This window comes from Bufo gargarizans, chromosome 2 (genome assembly GCF_014858855.1).
Source record: "Bufo gargarizans isolate SCDJY-AF-19 chromosome 2, ASM1485885v1, whole genome shotgun sequence".
NCBI classification, from domain to species: domain Eukaryota; kingdom Metazoa; phylum Chordata; class Amphibia; order Anura; family Bufonidae; genus Bufo; species Bufo gargarizans.
In genome coordinates, this window is record NC_058081.1 from 484,656,350 (window position 1) to 484,675,882 (window position 19,533).

The window sequence follows — 19,533 nt, forward strand, 5'->3', positions numbered from 1 at the left end:
CATACAGGATGGAAACAACCAGAGGGATTTGTTTACATGGTTAAGGCTACTTTCACACTAGCGTTCTGCTGTCCGCTCGTGAGCTCCGTTTGAAGGAGCTCACGAGCGGAGCAGAACGCTTCCGTCCAGCCCTGATGCAGTCTGAATGGATGTGGATCCGCTCAGACTGCATCAGTCTGGCGGCGTTCAGCCTCCGCTCCGCTCGCCTCCGCACGGCCAGGCGGACAGCTGAATGCTGCTTGCAGCGTTCAGCTGTCTGGCCGTGCGGAGGCGTGCGGATCCGTCCAGACTTACAATGTAAGTCAATGGGAACGGATCCGCTTGAAGATGACACCATATGGCTCAATCTTCAAACGGATCCGTCCCCCATTGACTTTACATTGAAAGTCTGAACGGATCCGCTCAGGCTACTTTCGAAATTTTTCTAAGTTATTAATGCAGACGGATCCGTACTGAACAGAGCCTCCGTTTGCATTAATATGATCGGATCCGTTCAGAACGGATCCGATCAAACGCAAGTGTGAAAGTAGCCTAAAATGGGTCAGGAAAGTCCAAATTGAGAAAAGAAAAGTATGGGGAAGATGTACATGAGGTGTCACCAGTTTATTTGCACTTGAAAACCCTTTTAACCAGTTTCCAACCACCATAGCCTATATGCAGTGCATTCAGAAAGTTTTCAGATCCTTTCACTTTTTTAAAATCTTGTTATGTTACAGTCTTGTGCTAAAATAAAAATCTACTTTTTCCATATCATTATGTACTCAGTACCCCATAATGAGAAAGTGAAAACAGAATGTTAGAAATCTTTGTTAATTCATTCAAATGGAAAAACTAAAACCTTGCATTGACATAGGCATTCAGACCCTTTACTCAGGACTTAGTTGAAGCACCTTTCACAGTGATTATAGTCTGCAGTCTTCTTGGGTATGATACCTAAATGTTTGCACGCCTGGATTTGGGGATTTTCTGCCATTCTCTGTAGATCCTCTCAAACTGAACCTCTTGAAAATACCCAAAAGATTCTTTATGGGGTTTAGGTCAGGGAAGTTTGCTGGCCAATCGAGAACAGTGATACTATGGTTATTAAACCAGTTATTGGTACTTTTGGCAGTGTGCGCAGGTGCCAAGTCCTGTTGGAAAATGAAATCAGAATCTTCATAAAGCTTGTCAGCAGAGGAAAGCATGCAGTGTTCTAAAATTTCCTGCTAGATGGCTGGATTTGATATAACAGTGAACCACACCAGCAGATGACATGGTTCCCTAAACCATCACTGACTGTGGAAACTTCACACTGGACCTCAAGCAACTTGGTTTGTATGCATCTCCACTCTTCCTCCAGACTCTGGGACCTTGATTTCCAAATGAAATGCAAAATTGATTTTCATCCTAAAAACAGGAGTTTGGACCACGGAGCAACAGCCCAGTACCTTTTCTCCTTAGCCCAGGTAAGACACTACTGGCATTGTCTGTGATTCATTAGTGGCTTGACACAAGCAATGCTACAGTTGTAGCTCATGTCCTGGGTACATCTGTGTGTGGTGTCTCCAGCACTGACTCCAGCCACAGTCCATTCCTTATGAATTTCCTCCAAGTTATAGAATGGCCTTTTCTTGACCATTCTTTCATGGCTGCGGTTATTCCTGTTCCTTGTGCACCTTTTTCTACCACACCTTTTCCTTCCACTCAATTTTTCATTAATATGCTTGCATACAGCACTCTGTGAACAGCAAGCTTTTTTAACAATGACCTTTTGTGCCTTACATTCCTTGTGGAGGGTGTCTTCTAGACAACGATCAATCAGTTTTCCCCATAACTGTGTAGCCTACTAAACCAGACTAAAGGACCATTTAAAGGCTTAGGAAACCTTTGCAGGTGTTTTGTGTTGGTTAGCTGATTAGAGTGTGACACCATGAGTCTACAATATTAAACTTTTTCAAAACATTCCAATTTCCAGAGATACAGATTTTTGGGTTTTCATTAGCTGTAAGCCATAATCATCAACATTAAGAGAAACACTTGAAATACACTGCCTGTCCAAAAAAAAAGTCACCACCTGGATTTAATTAAGCAAATAGTTATGAGCCTCCTATTGGATAATTACTGCATGGGCGATTATCTTTCAGCTGGCAACAAGTTATTTAACCCCAGCTGGTGCAATGAGTTGCTTCTCATTTCTTAAACAACCATGTCGAAAGACACATCTCGTGGTCGTGGAAAAGATGGTAGTCTGTTTGAGAAGGGTCAAGTCATTGGCATGTATCAAGCAGAGAAAACATCTAAGGAGATTGCAGAAACTACTAAAGTTGGGTTAAGAACTGTCAAACGCATTATTAAAAACTGGAAAGATAGTGGAGACCCATTGTATTAGAGGAAGAAATGTGGCAGGAAAAAAATCCTAAATGATTGGTGAAATCAAATCAAAGAAAAACAACATTAGAACTCAGGGCTATGTTTAATAGTGAAAGTAAGAGCATTTCCACACACACAATGCGAAGGGAACTCAAGGGATTGGGACTGAACAGCTGTGTAGCCGTAGGAAAACCACTAATCCGTGAGGAAAACCAGAAAAAAAAGCTTCAATTTGCTAGGGAGAATAAAGTTTGGAGAAATGGAAGAAGGTCATGTGGTCTGATGAGTCCAGATTTACCCTGTTCCAGAGTGATGGGCGCATCAGGGTAAGAAGATAGGCAGATGAAGTTATGCACTCATCATGCCAAGTGCCTACTGTACAAGCCTGTGGGGGCAGTGCTATGATCTAGGGTTGCTGCAGTTGGTCAGGTCTAGGTTCAGCAACAGTATGTGCTCCAAGAATGAGGTCAGCTGACTACCTGAACATACTGAATTACCAGGTTATTCCATCAATGGATTTTTTTCTTCCCTGATGGCACAGGCATATTCCAAGATGACAATGCCAGGATTCATTGGGCTCAAATTGTGACAGAGTGGTTCACGGAGCACGAGACATCATTTTCACACATGGATTAGCCACCACAGAGTCCAGACCTTAACCCCATTGAGAATCTTTGGGATGTGCTGGAGAAGGCTTTGCGCAGCGGTCAGACTCTACCATCATCAATGCAAGATCTTGGTGAAAAATTAATGCAACACTGGATGGAAATAAATATTGACACATCAGAAGCTTATCGAAACAATGCCACAGAGAATGCGTGCCGTAATCAAAGTTAAAGACGGTCCAATGCAACGGTCCCTTTTTTGGGGGACGGACAGTGTAGATCACTCTGTGTGTAATGAATCTATAGAATATATGAGTTTCGCTTTTTGAGTTCTTGGGTGGTACCATCTCTCCTTGGTGAGAGAGCGCCTTAATCGGCATGAGGAGATATAGGCCATACATGCTCCTTTGGAATTTTGGGAAGAAAGGGATGCAAATAAACTCTTAACATGCTCTGTCTCTAATGCCACCAGATGGAAGGCAGCTATCCTAAAAGTCAATATTTGACCCTTTAAATATGCCTTCAGACAGGACTTGGATTTTACATGGAGAAGGCACTCTATGTTCTACAATAGGAGCCCCAGCGATTTGGGTTGTTCTGATCAGTTGCTATGGCAACCTGAGGCCTTGTGAAAGCTCCCTGGCCTGCCATAGCAAATTGCCTGTTAAGTCCTGTCACCAGATGTAAGGCAGCTATCCTATAAGTCAATATTCGACCCTTTAAAGGGACACAGACAGGCCCAATAAGCATATTTAGCTATATATATATATATATATATATATATATATATATATATATATATATATATATAGAGGAAAATTACAGAGGCTCTACTGACATCAAAGGATGGATTGGTGCTCTCTCCAATATGGCAGTACCAATTGCCAAAAAATTGGATAGAGTATATAGGTTCAAGAGATGGAGGGCACTCAAATGACTGGGTTATATATATACAAAGTCAATTATATATGGTATATCTCCATTATTTATTATATAAAATCACACCATTCAATATATCATTCATATAACAATCTTATTGGTCACAATTGTTGGTCACGGCTCTGAATGTAAGTCCTCCTATGGCTGGAAGGACATTTGTATAAGGAAGGAATAAAAGATTTCTCAATGCAGGTGATCGGTCTGCAATGGTATGTCCTGTATAAGTGTACACTGTGGATAAAATGTTAAAAAGGGGATTTACTGATGTAAGTCCGCTTGCGTTCCAAAGGGGCGGTTACCTCAAAGAAGGAAGAGAGAACAGATAGTCTTACCCCGTCAAGCATTGAGAAATCTTTTATTCCTTCCTTATACAAATGTCCTTCCAGCCATAGGAGGACTTACATTCAGAGCCGTGACCAACAATTGTGACCAATAAGATTGTTATATGAATGATATATTGAATGGTGTGATTTTATATAATAAATAATGGAGATATACCATATATAATTGACTTTGTATATATATAACCCAGTCATTTGAGTGCCCTCCATATATATATATATATATATGACTGCACAGGTCTTCTAATGTGTATTAAAATCATATAAGTATACCCCCTGTCCACCATATCAATACAGTAAACTGATGCGATAGAATCGCTCTTGTTTCTGCCCAAGGGGCGGCGTTTCAGCTTCACTTGCGCCCAGCCAGGCTCGCCCCAACTGCCGTTTTGAAGCGCCACCCAGCTCATCAATATTCACTTCGCTGGGCGGCTTCTGTTGTCCCTGACGTTCTGAGATCCCATAGCTTTCTACTGGACATGCGCAGGATCTCGGAACGTCGGGGACAGCAGAAGCCGACCAGCTCATCAATATTCACTTCGCGCTTCAAAACGGCAGTTGGGGCGAGGCTGGCTGGGCGCAAGTGAAGCTGAAACGCAGCCCCTTGGGCAGAAACAAGACCAATTCTATCAGGTTATAAAACATCAGTTTACTGTATTTATAAGGTGGACAGGGGGTATACTTATATGATTTTAATACACATTAGAAGACCTGTGCAGTCATATATATAGCTAAATATGCTTATTGGGCCTGTCAGTGTCCCTTTAAATATGCCTTGAGACATGACTTGGATATTTAAAAAAAAGCCAGCACCTCATCTGCTGTTTCGGGGTACTTTTTGATTTGAATTGCTAAAATAACTTTTTTATAATATTCTAATTTATTGAGATGCACTAGTACAGGGATGGCCAACCTGCGGCTCTCCAGCTGTTGTACAACTACAACTCCCACCATGCCCTGTTGTAGGCTGATAGCTGTAGGCAGTCTGGGCATGCAGGGAGTTGTAGTTTTGCAACAGCTGGAGAGCTGCAGGTTGGCCATCCCTGCACTTGTATATATAGCCAGGGGTGTCTCTTTCCAAATTATATCCAGTCAACTGATTTACCCCAGGTGGAAACATCTCAAAGAATGTAGAAACATCTCAAACATGATCTAGAGAAATGAGAGGCCGCCAGAGCTAAATTTCAAGTGTCATAGCAAAGAGTCTGAATTCTTATGTCCATGCCAAATTTTAGTTTTTCCTATCTAATAAATTTACAAATTGCATTTTAGCCGCAAGATAAAATCTGAAAAAAGACTCCCAAGACTTTCCCAATGCCTTACAACGAGAGACAACACATACGTATATATGGATAACACAGGATCTCAAATAATCAGGTGGATTGACTTTCAGAGGGATGAATCCCTCTGAAAAGGAAGAAGGGAAGGCGAAAAATAACAAGCGCCAGGTCCCACTGGGTCTATGATGGATATATAAATAACGTGGCATCCAATACTTCTCTAATGATCAGTGGTCAGGAAGTATTTCTTTCACCGTATGTAATTGACAAACGTATTGTAAAAATTTAAAAGAAAAATAAACATTTCTTGGAAAGAAAGAAGTTTGTACTGTTATTTCATAAATTGGTTATGGACTTATTTCACTGGGGAGGGGCCTGAGGGACAAACTCGAGACACCGACAGGTCCAACTCCCCCGCCGAGATCGCTTGTAGAATCTAAAAAATTTATGTCAGCTTAAAATGGTAGCGTCTTCATCAGTAATGTAATGGTAAGCTCAGCGAGTTTTGGGGGTTCACAAACCCCCCTTCTTCAGAAGCAATATGACAATAATAAAACACACATGTAACTACCACTTTAAATAGTAGCTGGTAGGGATGAGCAAACACATGGAAGTTCGGATTCGGACGAACTTCAGGTCAAAATTCGTGTTCAGGACCCGAACTTCACTTTATTATTTTCAGTTATAAAATAGTTATAACGGAAAATAATAGATTTCTTAAGACAGAATGCTAAATAAAATGGCCATTGAGGGGTTAAAATCCCGCTTGATCGCGCAGCCGGTATCTTCTTCTTTTCTGCAGGACCTGCAAAATGACCTTCGATGACGTCACCACACTCACAGCGTGGTGACATCATCGCAGGTCCTGCTGAAAGAAGATAGAAGGACCTGCGCTTACCCCCCCCCCCCCCCCCCCCTCATTTAATGGACAGAGATATCTAGGAAGATACTTCAACTCTCACTTTCCAGAGACTGAGTGTAGATTCCACAAATAGGCTTCCTGGGCTTCTCAGAATCCATTGATGACCAGTGCCATGGAACCCTTCTTGTAGACCAAAAGTCAAAGGTAATATCCTTGAACATTAAAGGTGTTTTATGAGTTGCCCAAGGGGGGGAATGTAATAAACTAATAAAAGAATCATTACTTACCTGTTTATTTCCCTACAATTCCAACACTACCACTCTGGTCCTCCGTGACAGTTTCTATTTACTGGGCTGCCACAATGCTGTACAGTGGTCACGTCGTTATTTGGGCAGCCAAGTAATGCTGCTTTTATTATTTTATCACATTTAACCCCCTTGGTCAATTTTTTGCTCAACTCTTTCATACTCCGATGACCATGAGTATGCGTAAAGGGATCCTTCCATCAGAAAGGGGCATTTAAAAAAAAAAATTCAGTATTCATATTCAGACACATTTTTTGAATTTTCTGCCATTTTTCTTTTTCATTTCAGCAGTACTATGACATTGAAAATGAAATACAAAACATTGTCCTTCTGTTGCAGTCAGCACAGAAAGATAAAGCTCCTACATAGATAGGGAAGCCATTGCCAATTAACTGCTGCTGTGCGGGGAAGATGTTATCTGTGAGTACGATAATAGGTGTAACTTTGGGATAACAATATGACAGCTCTATGTATATCTCCTAGATAAAGATGCCCATAGAAAAGCATTGCACTGATTAGTCTAATGTGTGATACTGTACTATAATTGAGTCACTACAGGGGGGCTGTCACTGTTCAGAGTGAATTGTCTAAATGAATAAGTCATGTGAGACTGTTTGCTGTGCTAAAAGTCCAAACAAAGGAGGACATTAAAGGGGTTATCCGAATTCTAGAAGATCCCCTTCAATGCCCGGGCCCCTCATATACATTATATTTTTGTAAGCTGGCATGACGTCACCGGTGCCCCAATCTGGAGTGCAAGCTTTTTTTAATATGAAATGTGCTGCCGGCCGGGGCATGTTTTCCAACTACACAGCCTGACTGCTTCCACCGGTCTGGAGGATCGGGACAACTATCAAGTATTCACCACTACACATCATAATCGCGGATTCTCCTCTACAGGTACAGGTAGGTCTGACAGTGTCACATATAGAGATACTACTTAGAACTTAGAGGACAGCAGACGTGGTAGAACCCCCACTTTGAGTCACTGGTACTTAGGTGCAGTCAGAGAATAAGCACAGGAATTCTTCTTTTACCTCGTATGCACTATACTTACCTGGATCCCGACACCCACGTCGCCCCGGATCCCTGCACGGCTGCATCTTCTCGTCGTGCAGATCAAAATATCCGGTGACGGGAGGAGCAGCCAATAGCAGGCCATGACGATGAAGAGACCCCTTGAGGCTGGTCACCGTTGCGGCCTGTTATTGCCTGCTCCCGCCCCCCCCATTGCTGGATGTTTTCATGCACACGACGGGGAGATGCGGTGGCACCCACGCAGGGATGTGGAGCAATGCGGGTGCTGGGGAGCAGGTTACTATAATGTACACGAGGGGTCTGGGCATTTGGGGGAGATCTTTTAGAATTTGGTTAACCCCTTTAAAGAACGAGCACAGAAAGCAGAATACATGGGGTGACTTAAAAATTGTTGAAAACTTTTTGTGAAAACAAATATATATAATTACATAGACAATTCACATATAGGATGTTTATAAAAATGTCGTGATTAAAACATTTTTGATAGTAGCATCTCTTTAAATTGCAACCCGTTGTGTCTCTCACTCGGGTGTCATTACATTTGCATATAATGTTTTAGGGCTTAGAGACTGGTACTATAAAGGCTCAAAAATCTGTACTGATGAGTCAATGCAAAAAATTGTAGAGCAGTCAAACTTATCTGAGGGTACTGTTTCTAGGAGACCTCTAACCTTGTCCTTTGTTGATGAGGCTCCCAATCATCTAGCACATCAAAAATACTGTGGATCAGCCCATATTCTTTTAGAGGTACTTTTATGTAGCAGGAACGTAATAGAGGCATGTCCATGTAGCAGCACACTTAGCCACATGTCATATTCTCATATAAAGATGAACCTAGTTGAAATATGCTCTGTAGTCGGAGCCTCCGAATTTCCCATAAAAGGACCATTTGTTAACAATGACATTTTTGAAACCATGAAAAATACATTTAGGCCTCTTTCACACGAGCATGTCCGGATGCGTTTCGGTGCATTGCGGCAAACCCGCACGAGTAGGTATGCAATTGCAGTCAGTTTTGACTGCAATTGCGTTCCGATGTTCAGTTTTTATCGTGCGGGTGCAATGTCTTTTGCACGCGCGTGATAAAAAACCGACTGTGGTACCCAGACCCGAACTTCTTCATAGTAGTTCAGGTTTGGGTTAGGCCTCGTTCACATCAGCGTTCAGCCTTTCCGTTCTCCTGCTCCGTTATAGGAGCAGGAGAACGGAAAGGACGGATTGGGCACATAACTGAGATGAGCGGAGCCTACGGACCCCATAGACTATAATGGGGTCCGTTAGGTTTACGCTCAGAAAATTATTTTGGAGCGGAGACAAAAGTCCTGCATGGACCCCATTATAGTCTATGGGGTCCGTAGGCTCCGCTCATCTCAGTTATGTGCCCAATCCGTCCTTTCCGTTCTCCTGCTCCTATAACGGAGCAGGAGAACGGAAAGGCTGAACGCTGGTGTGAACTCAGCCTTAGTTGTAGTGTAGATTGTATTATTTCCCCTTATAACATGGTTATAAGGGAAAATAATAGCATTCTGAATACAGAATGCATAGTACAATAGGGCTGGAGGGGTTAAAAAGAAATTAATAAAAAATTAACTCACCTTAATCCACTTGTTCGCGCAGCCGGCATCTCTTCTGTCTTGTTCTGTGAGGAATAGGACCTTTGATGACGTCACTACGTTCATCACATCGTCCGTCACATGATCCATCACCATGTGGATTAAGGTGAGTTAAATTATTTTAAAACTTTTTTTTAACCCCTCCAGCCCTATTGTACTATGCATTCTGTATCCAGAATGCTATTATTTTCCCTTATAACCATGTTATAAGGGGAAATAATAATGATCGGGTCCCCATCCCGAACCACATTCATTTCTATGGGGCCTGCGTTACGTGAAAAACACACAAAGAGGAGCATGCTGCGATTTTCACGCAACGCACAAGTGATGCGTGAAAATCACCGCTCATGTGCACAGCCCCATAGAAATGAATGGGTCCGGATTCAGTGCGGGTGCAATGCGTTCACATCACGCATTGCACCCGCGCAGAATACTCGTCCGTGTGAAAGGGGCCTTAGGGTGATTTTTGTAGTGCGACTGTATCCTCAGATGACCGGTTAATCTATTCACAGCAATTATATTAAGAATTTGAAATAATAGCAAATTATTTTTGCACTGTTTTAATTAGAGCCATTATCTACTTTGAACCCCATAAAGCCTTATTTGCCCTCCTCACTTTGGAGACGTAGACAAGCCTGAGAGCATTCATCTGAAGGAGATAGAGAGGGTGCCCCCTTCACGATGCCGGATTCCTGTCACATCTGGGCTGTCTGCATTTTATGCTTCTTTTCATGTATTTCAAGATGGTTAGTGACTTGGGTATCAATTATGCCAGACAATTAGACTAATTACTACCAGACGCCTTGTCTAGCGTCTAAAGCAAGTTTTCACCAGCAAAGGAAAAATACACATTTTAGACCTGCTAGAATGCTGTGATGAGACAGGAGTTCATGTAAAGCTATTTGAAGGGAACATACACATTTTGTATCACGACTCACTTCTTCCTTTTTTTACGTTGTCACTAACAGCATAAACCTTTCTAATATTGAAGTGTTTGTGCAGCCTAATAGCCAACAACCCAATTGATGTAACCTGTGCAGGAGCTGTGGCTCTTGAAAAGAAAAAAAAAAAAAAAACTACAGTAAAAGCGGCCCTTTTGTTGTAGGTGTGTCCAAATTGACAGAAGACAACACAAGTAGGCAGGGACAACAGAGTTGGTGGGACCAGCAATAAATACAGACCTAGCAGAACCAAATACCACAATGCAGTTCAAAATGTTGCCGCACCAGAGCCAAATACCACAATGCAGCACAGTATACTACACAAAGAGAACCAAATATACACTTACAGCCAATGCATTACAATACAGCCATTTTCTGGTCACCTTGCCGCACAAAAAGTGTAATACCAAGCGATCAAAAAGGTGTATGTAGCCCAACATGGTACCAATCAAACCGTCATCTCATTCTGCAAAAATTGAGCTCCTACCTAAGACAATCGCCCAACAATCTCAGAAAATGGCAACACAAAAACAAGATTTTATTCTGTTCAAAAAGGCTTTCACTGTGCAGATCTTAACAAAAATAAAAATGATAGACATATTAGGTTTAGCCTTGTCCATAACAACCTGCTCTATAAAAATATCACATGATATGCCCCTCAAGTGAATGCTGTAAAGCAGCAATTTTTTGTCACCTTGTCACACAAAAAGTGTAATACCAACCGATCAAAAAGTCTTATGTACCCCAAAATGGTACCAATGAAAACCCCTCATCCCGCAAAAAATGATCTCCCACATAAGACAATCGCTCAAATAATAAAAAACCAATGGCACCCGTAAAACAATCCATCAAAATCTGTGCTGCAAAAGCCATATGGCACTCCTTCCGTTCTGAGTCCTGCCATGTGGCCCCACAGCAGTTTACCACCACAGATTGGGTGTTGCTGTATTCAGGAGAAAATGGGTAACTCATTATGGGGTGCTTTTTCTCTGGTTACCCCTTGTGAAAATGAAAAAAATGTGGGACTAAAGCAACATTTTATTGGAAGAAATGAAACTTTTCATTTTCACAGCCAAGTGTTTCCAAATTCCTTAAAGTGCTCAGTACCCCCCTTAATATATTCTTTAACGGGTATATTTTCCAAAATGGGGTCACTTTTTGAGGGTTTCCACTGTAGGGGTACGTCAGGCTCTCTTCAAATACAAAATGGTGCCTAAAAACCATTCTAGCAAATCTGCCTCCAAAATCCATATGGCGCTCCTTTCCTTTTGACCACTGCCACGTGCCCATATAGCAGTTTACTACGACATATGGGGTATATCAGTAAACTGCAGAATCAGAGTAATGTATATTGAGGTTTATTTTGCTGTTAACCCTTGTTGTGTTGCAATAAAAAAATTGATTAACATATAAAATTTACCCCAAAAATTATTGTAGAATACCTCAAGGGTTAACAAACATCATTTATGGGTGGTTTTCATTACGTAAGCCCCTCGAAATCACTTTATAACTGAATTAGTGCTTAAAAAATGGTTTTGGAAATGTTGTTGAATAGTTGAAAAATGGCTTCTAAAATTGTAAGCTTTCTAACATCCTAAAAGAATTAAATGACATTTACAAAATGATGCCAACATAAAGCAGACAGGGAATGTTCACTGATAACTATTTTATGAGATATTACCATCTGTCTTAAAAGTAGAGAAATTCAAATTTAGAAAATTGTGAATTTTTCCAAATTTTTGGTAAATTTTGGATCCTTTCATAAATAAAGGTGAAATATATCGACTCCAATGACAGAATGACACAATGTGTCACGAGAAAACAAACTCAGAATGGCTTGGATAAGTAAAAGCTTTCCAAAGTTATTACTACATAACGCATGTCAGATTTACAAAAATCGGATTGGGATTTAAGCTGAAAAGTGGCTCGGTAGTGAAGGGGTTAAGAAGGGTATATGGCATTTAGAAATTTAGCCTTTGTTGATATTCTGTGCTGTTTGCTGCATTTCATAAGCCATGCACCCTTGTTAGGCAAATCTTCTGTGCAGTCTGCATGGAGATCATGTCCACAAAATGGCTGTGGGTGGAGGGTCGTGGGACCAGACATTCTAACACACTGCACTTGCACTAAATTCTCAACACTGCAAATGCAGAGGACAGTTGCAGTATATCTGAATGGGGAGGACCTCACATGGGGGTGATTTGCCTGGTCACATGATCTTCCATTAGCAGCCATTTTATGGACATGATCTCTATGTGTACAACACAAAAGACTTGGCAAACAAGGGGGCATACCTTATGAAATATAAATAATGGCACAGAATTTCAACAAAGGCTATATTAGAAAGTGCCATATTGTCATCTTACAAACACATTAGTCAACAGTAAACATAAAGTGGCCAACCCCTTTAAGATTGATGCCAAGGTTTAATATTAAGAGGGGGGGGGGGGCAGCCAATAGCAGGCCGCAAGGTGATCGAGCCTCCCTAGCGTCACCTGTGATGCTAGGGAGGCTATTGGCTGCCTCCCCCATGTCGCCGGATGTTTTAATCTGCTCGACATGGACATGCAGCAGTGGTCGTGTGGGCATCAGAAGCGATGTGGGTGCTAGTGAGCGGGGTAAGTATAACTAGTATGAGGTGCCAGGGCATTTTGGGGGGCATTTTAGGGGTTGGATAACAAGTTTAGTCAGTTTTGTCTGCGATTGCTTTGAGTTGTTCATTTTTTTCCACGCGGGTGCAATGCGTTTTGATGCGTTTTTCACACGCGTGATAAAAAACTGAAGGTTTACAAACAACATCTTTTAGCAACCACCATTGCTTGCGGATGCAATGCGTTTTTCACGCAGCCCCATTCACTTCTATGGGACCAGGGCTGCGTGAATAGAACATGCTGCGATTTTCACGCAACACAGAAGTGATGCGTGAAAAACAACGCTCATGTACACAGACCCATTGAAATGAATGGGTCAGGGTCCAGTGCGGGTGTTATGCGTTCACATCACGCATTGCACCCACGTGGAAAACTCGCTCGTGTGAAAGAGGCCTTAGTTATGCAAGTCTGACATGTGAAAAATCTGGCATCTTCATGCAGGCCCTTTCACGATCACTCGCAATGCGATGCGTATAAAGGATCACTTCCCCTTTCAAGATTTTTTTAATGCACATTCTCAGGTACTTATAAAGGTGGAATTCTTGGCCTGTTTCTTTTTCAACCCTAGAAAAAAAAAATTGGCGAAGGGGCAAGGGTGTGTAGGAATTTTTAGGACTGTTGTATAGCAGCACCACCTGCTGGATAAAAATGTGTTGTGTGAAGATAAAACTGTTGGCCCATCAGCACTAAAACAGCAAAAAAAGCAATTTGTTTGATGGTAAAGGACTTCTAAAACCTCATCCACTTTGCTGGTATTGTAAAATGCTGTGGCTTTGCAGCACGCAAATCCACAGCATTGGTGCCATGTGTAAACCCGCTTTTAGACAGTTTATTAAGAAAAATGGCTGCAGACAAAAAAAAAAAAAAAAACATTGCCAGGTGGTAGAGGAGACATTCCAAGTCCTTTCTTCAGTTGACTGGTGCATTCAGCATATGTGGATTGGTTGAAGGGAGTTAAACAATGTGACTACTCTAGAGTAATTCCTGACAGACCTGTTGGTGTTTGTATTAAAGGAAAATTTTGTTAGATGAATGAAGGGTTTTTGTAACACCCCAGAGTGGTATTGCAATTTCTACAGAAGTGAACGGCGCAGGCGCGGTATTTCGTCAGCGATTCTGCGAACCGTGACATCAATCAAGAGGAGCGGGGCGGGCAGAACAGGGGACCTGGGCGGGATAAAGGGTGAGTGGACGGAGCCTCTAGGTGCTGATTTTACACCCACATAGCACCTAGAGGCTCATTAGCATATTATAAAAGTGCTTATTTTATCAGAACAGCTGCAGGGAGAAAGGTAAAAAACATACTGTTATGTAGTGCTGACATTAGCGCATTGCGGATCCGCACTTCCGTTCCGCAAAAAAATAGAACCTATCCTATTCTTGTCCACAATTGCAGACAAGAACAGGCATATTCTATTAGTGCCGGCAATGTGCAGTCCGCAAAACACGTTGCAGATGTGTGAATGTTATCTCTAAAATGAATAAGACGGATCCGGCCCTATATCCATTGTAAGTCAATGGGCGCCATTGACGTGTCTGAAAAAACAGATAAGGCATCTTTGACTAAGGCCTCATGCACATGACGTTGTTTCATTCCGTGTCCGTTGTTCTGTTTTTCGTGATTTTCTGCGGACCCATTGACTTTCAATGGGTCCGTTGAAAACTCGGCTAATGCACCGTTTGTCATCCGCGTCCGTGATCCGTGGTTTCAGTCCGTCAAAAAAATATAACCTGTCCTATTTTTTTCATGGAAAACTGTTTGCGGACCCATTCAAGTCAATGGGTCCGTGAAAAAACGCGGAGGCACACAAGATCGTCATCCACGTCCGTGTCCGTTTTTTTCCTATCATTTGCATGGCAAACTTGACTTAGATTTTTTTTACTTTCCTTCATGTTTGGATATCCTCCAAAAATAAAGGAGGACACACGGAAACAAAAACGGAAATGGATCACGGAACAACGGAACCCCATTTTGCGGAACGGAACACAACAACGGTTGTGTGCATGAAGACTTACATTGTGTTTCATGCCGGATCCGTCTTGATTAGTATTCCTTGACACACACAAAAACGCTGCTTGCAGTGGTTTTGTGTCCGGCATGGGAACACAACCAAATGGAATGGAATGCATTCTGGTGCACTCCGTTCCAGTTTGTTCAGTTTTGTCACCATTGATAATGAATGGGGACAAAACTGAAGCGTTTTCCTACGGTTTTGAGGGATCTCAAAACCGGAAAGGAAAGCGCAGATGTGAAAATTGCTTTATTTATTCAGAATACCTATTGAGAAATCTCTTCAGTGAAAGCTTAAGAAAGTATCAATTGGTTATGGTACATAGCGCTCTGCACCACGGGCGCCAGGAGACCCCTCTGCCACTGTGACACAGGACCACTATATGCAGTGCCTCATCCACTTACAGGGAACTGTGTCACACATCTATGATTGTGTATTTTTACACTGGGCTCCTGCAGCAAAGCGTTATCTGTGCTTTGCAAGTTAACTCCACCAGCTCTCCCGTATACCACTGTATACAGCGCCTAATTCATGTATACTGTGACTTTCGTCTACTGCTGTCCACCTCGTGATTGATATATTAGGGGGCATGGCTCCTGTACAACATTATCATCTGATCTTTACCTAGTGGACACGCAAGTAGCCGATTGGTTTATTTTCATTTTGAATACTTCCCTGTCATTGGGAGAATATACCATATTAGTGAGCTGTTATTGACATCTGCTATATTTACTCTTTTGAGACTTACCATTTCCAGTTTTGTTCTATAAACTGGAAATATCCTACTGGTTTACTTTAAGTGTTTTCAGATCTAAGTTTGGACCTGATCCTGGTCAGGTATCTACACAACGGGTCCCCTGATGAGCCCAACTATGTATGGGTGAAACGCGTCGGGTAGATGACGTGATAAACTAACACGGCATGTTTTTGCTATAATATCAATTTTACAGCTACCTATAATCAGGATCAGTTTACGGTAGTGATATACAAACTTTGACTCTTATGTATTTCATCAATTTATAATTTTCTGTGTGTGTATATATATATATATATATATATATATATATATAATTATTTATTATTTTGTTTTACTATATTGAGCTTCTAATCATGGTAGTAATATTTTTTCAGTTAGCATATACTAGCTGTTAGTTTTCCCCTATTCAGGGACATCCTAGGGTGCTCATGAGGCTCCTGATACGGGATCGCCCCTATAGGGTGGCCATTCCGTTCTTAGGCATTATAGAGTTAGGGTCAGAGCCCATAGGATATTATATTAGGATTTACTTATTTAAATCAATATTTTTTTCTTTCATTGTTTTCTTTATGTTATCACTAGGGTTATTTGTGGGTTTTTATTTTAATGATATATAATAAAGGCTATATTTTAGGGGTGGTAGTCTGTGACTGCTGCATGGTACATTTTAGGCATCGTTCACACTTCAGTGTTTGGTCAGTGATTTCCATCAGTGATTTGTGAGCCAAAACCAGAAGTGGAGCCTCCACAGACATGAGGTAGAAGGGAAAGATCTGCTCCTGTTCTGTGTTTAGCGTTGCACCTGGTTTTGGCTCACAAATCACTGATGGAAATCACTGACCAAACACTGAAGTGTGAACGAGGCCTTAGGCATTTTTTTCTGTAGCTGGACAACCATTGTGAGATAAAACAACAATTTTTTTACATTACCATTATAACAGGCCACATATGCATCTTCTGTGCATTATGCCCTGATATGCCTGTGTGAAATAAGTATAACCTGTCATATCTCTCACTTTCGATAAAATCCGCGTAATTTCTCTAAACTCGACTGAACTAGTGGTAAATTACACTTTTCATAAGGTTGCCTCATTATTTAGCACAGAGGTTGATTACAATTTATGGCCTACTAATCTAGGCCTATGCTCAACATGGCGAGATTTTGCTACAATAAATTTACTTCCTTGAAGACACTACTGCCACCTTGTGGACATTTGCAATTATTACTAGTAACCCTTGTGATTAATGCTGAAACTTCTATTTCAACCTTCCTTAATTAATTAACACATAGGTATTTTTTTTTTTGCACCTCTCTGCGTTTTTAGTAGTGTTTATTGCCCCTGTGATTTCTAGTGCATTTTTTTAAGTAAAAATTCCAGTTTCAGATGTTAGCTGAAGGTCTATGGGAAATAAGAAACACATGCCACACGAGCTTTTTTTATCTACTAACGTTTTTGTTAATTAGGGGGTGATTTTTCTCTTTCTGTCCCTTTTTCAGAGACACAGCATGCTGTAGGTCTTGCAATTTTTTCAGGAATTTTGACATCTCCTCTATGGGGGAAAAACATCATGAAGTAAATGCTAGTAGGCTAATAACACAGCAAAAAATCTTAGATGGCCAAAAAACTCGTGTGTAGGGACCCTAAGGGGGCTGTTTTATATATTTAAAGTGAGATTTCCATCAGACATTTTTTCTCACATGGTATGTAAATAGCCAATGTAGGTCGTAGATGGTTTTCTGAAGTCATTCTACTGCCTGCCCTACCTCTTAAATTCCTACTTTGGATTTTTTAGCACAGCAAACAGCCTAAATTGACTTTCTCAGTCAGATGATCCACTACGGTCAGAGGAAGGAAGGGGAGTGAGTGACTCAATTAGAGAATAACACATTACACTGATAAGTTCAATGCTCTTCTATGGACATATTTATCTAGATTTAGGCCAAATGCAAACGGCCGTGGAACACAGACGTAAGCGATGCATGGTATCCCGGCCTGGCATCCTGCTGACAGCAGAAGCGCACGGCGTCATTGGTTGCTATGACGCTGTGCGCTTGATGCAGCCGCTGCACTACAGTAATACACTCGTATGATCTATATTAGTGCAGCGGCGGCATGAAGCGCACTGCATCATAGCAACCAATGACGCCGTGCGCTCCTGCTGTAAGCAGGATGCCAGGTCGGGATATCACGGACCACTCACGTCCGTGTGCATTCGGCCTTATCAAGAGAACAATAGAGCTGTCATACTGTTATCCAAATTTTACTAATCTACTATTATACTAGCAGAAACATGTTGTCACGGCGGACGTGCACTCAGTATAAAGGATAACGCACTAACCAGGCTCTGGACGAGAGACAGGGGAAGGGTCACCTCCTAGCTTATCCCTGACCTCTTTCCCTGCACTGCTCAGCCCACATGCAAACCTTGAAGGTAGGTGTGATGTGTCCTCCAGCCTGGGCTGACCAAACCCTGAACTCCCTGAGATGGTGAAGTGGGGAAATAGGAGCAGCCTGCTCGCACAGAACCTGGATGGGATAGATGACACAAACAACCAAACTAGAAATTACACTTATCTTTGAGACCAGGAACTGACAGCCAACCTTCCCTCCAAGCTTCCCAGACCACAATGATCAGTATAATCCGCTCAGAGCACTTAGCTGGAGGCCATTTAAACTAATGACTCCACCCAGTGCACCTGATGAGAGGCGGATCAAGCACGGCACCAAAACAAATACTAAACTCGTGCTGCTATCCTGGCCGACCTCCGCACATCGTCAGAGAGGGGCATGACACGTTTCCTTACAGAAGCAGTAAACTGAACAATGGCATCTCTCTCTCTTTCTCTTAATGAGTTTTATCTCTCTGTGCTCCCAATATTTTGTATTTAACTTTTCAATGTTCTAATACTGCTGAAAGAAAAACAGCCGAAAATGTAAAAAAAAACTTTCTGACGGTAGTGTCCCTTTAATTTTCAAGTGTTTAGAAGTTGTTGTTTTTTTTTATGTTGAAGCTAGACATGAAATTTTCTTTTGGCTACAACTGTTTCTGGGAGGGAGGGTGGTAAAAAAAACAGTAATACTGCCATTCAGTTTTTACATTATATATTTAGCGATATGCATTTTTTTGCATAAATAACAGAATAACTTTATTCTCTGGGTCAGTACGCTTACAGCAATACCAAATATATATTGGGGGATCATTTATTATAGATATGCCACTTTTTGGCGTACTTTTGTCGCAGATTTTGGTCGCAAAGAGGATTTTCCGAGGTGGCGTGGGCAGGGAAGAGGGTGTACCAGCCAGTCTCATTTACCATTTTCTTTGCCAGTTTATGGGGTGAAAAATGGTCTAAAACTACACTAGCAAGGGGGCTGGCATAGTTTAGACCATGCCGCACAGCCTGTGGAACCAAGCACCAAAATTATGTAGAGGCCTGCTCCCCCAGAGCAGAGGTACTAAGACCAGCGTATAAATCGCCGTTCTTAATAAATGACCCCAATAGTTTTCACTACTTTTACACAATAAAAACACTTTAAAAAAAAAAGCGTCATCATCATAATAATCCTCATGTGTGTCACAATATCTGTCAGCTTTGTCCCTTATCTGTGCCTGTGAAAACTCTATGTGCCCCTCCACCACAAATACTCCTCCTTCTCCTCCTCAAGTCCTAGCTTCTAATCCTCCTCGATTTCCTCATGCAAGTGTAGGTCTTCAATAGGCACTTGGCAGCAAGCAAGATACGGACATAGGCGTGCTGGCCTGCGAATACTAATGAAGTGCATCCATTTTGGAAGCGCTCATTAGTACCAGAGGACCAGGAAGTGGTGAACGCTCTGT

At 41.7% G+C, this 19,533-nt stretch overlaps 1 protein-coding gene across 4 annotated transcripts in view; it reads left to right on the forward strand.

The window, feature by feature from the left end:
• LOC122928382 (protein Wnt-7b) overlaps positions 1–19,533 on the forward strand; it is a 294,690-nt gene that overhangs the window by 45,265 nt on the left and 229,892 nt on the right. The window contains exon 4 of one of the 4 annotated variants that reach the window (XR_006387880.1): positions 5,507–5,815. The exons of the other annotated variants lie outside the window; for them this stretch is intronic. The gene's annotated coding sequence lies outside the window, so the exon portion shown is untranslated. Of the gene's footprint in view, positions 1–5,506; positions 5,816–19,533 lie in introns of those variants that run through there. 4 annotated transcript variants of the gene reach the window in all.